Raw genomic sequence first — 528 nt, 5'->3', positions numbered from 1 at the left:
ATGAGCTCAAACAAATAAAAATATTCAAACTCAAGCTTCTGGAATTATATTAGTTTATAGGGTGTGATGTATCACCATAATCATTAAAAATGATTAAGTGACTTTATACAATTAGAATTGAGAATCATAAAAGAATAGCAATTAAACCTGTAACTAAACAAAGTTCAGAGACCATTGTATTTGGTACATGTGACATCTCAGTATAGAAAATATTAAGAAATCTCATTCTTTTGCAAAAAAAATTGTATAACTTTAATCAATGAACAGAGCACACTTTTTGAATATATGAAGGTTGCATACCTTTTGAGTTAGTCCCAAAATGAAAGGTATCCAGTCTGAGCTTATGGCAGCTTTCTGATGCTTTTTGTTAGGAGTAATCTTTCAAATACCACTTGTATTAGCCAGTTTTCTTGTCAGTCTGACATCACATCATGCATGCACAATTTAAGGGAGGATGGATTTTATTTGCTCACTGTTTTCATTCTTGATTGGCTGGCTCCAAAGAAGAGACATCGTGGCACAAGGGTG

Source organism: Octodon degus, unplaced genomic scaffold, assembly GCF_000260255.1.
Source record: "Octodon degus isolate 3935 unplaced genomic scaffold, OctDeg1.0 scaffold00121, whole genome shotgun sequence".
In the NCBI taxonomy this organism is placed as follows: domain Eukaryota; kingdom Metazoa; phylum Chordata; class Mammalia; order Rodentia; family Octodontidae; genus Octodon; species Octodon degus.
This window is presented reverse-complemented; position numbering follows the sequence as displayed.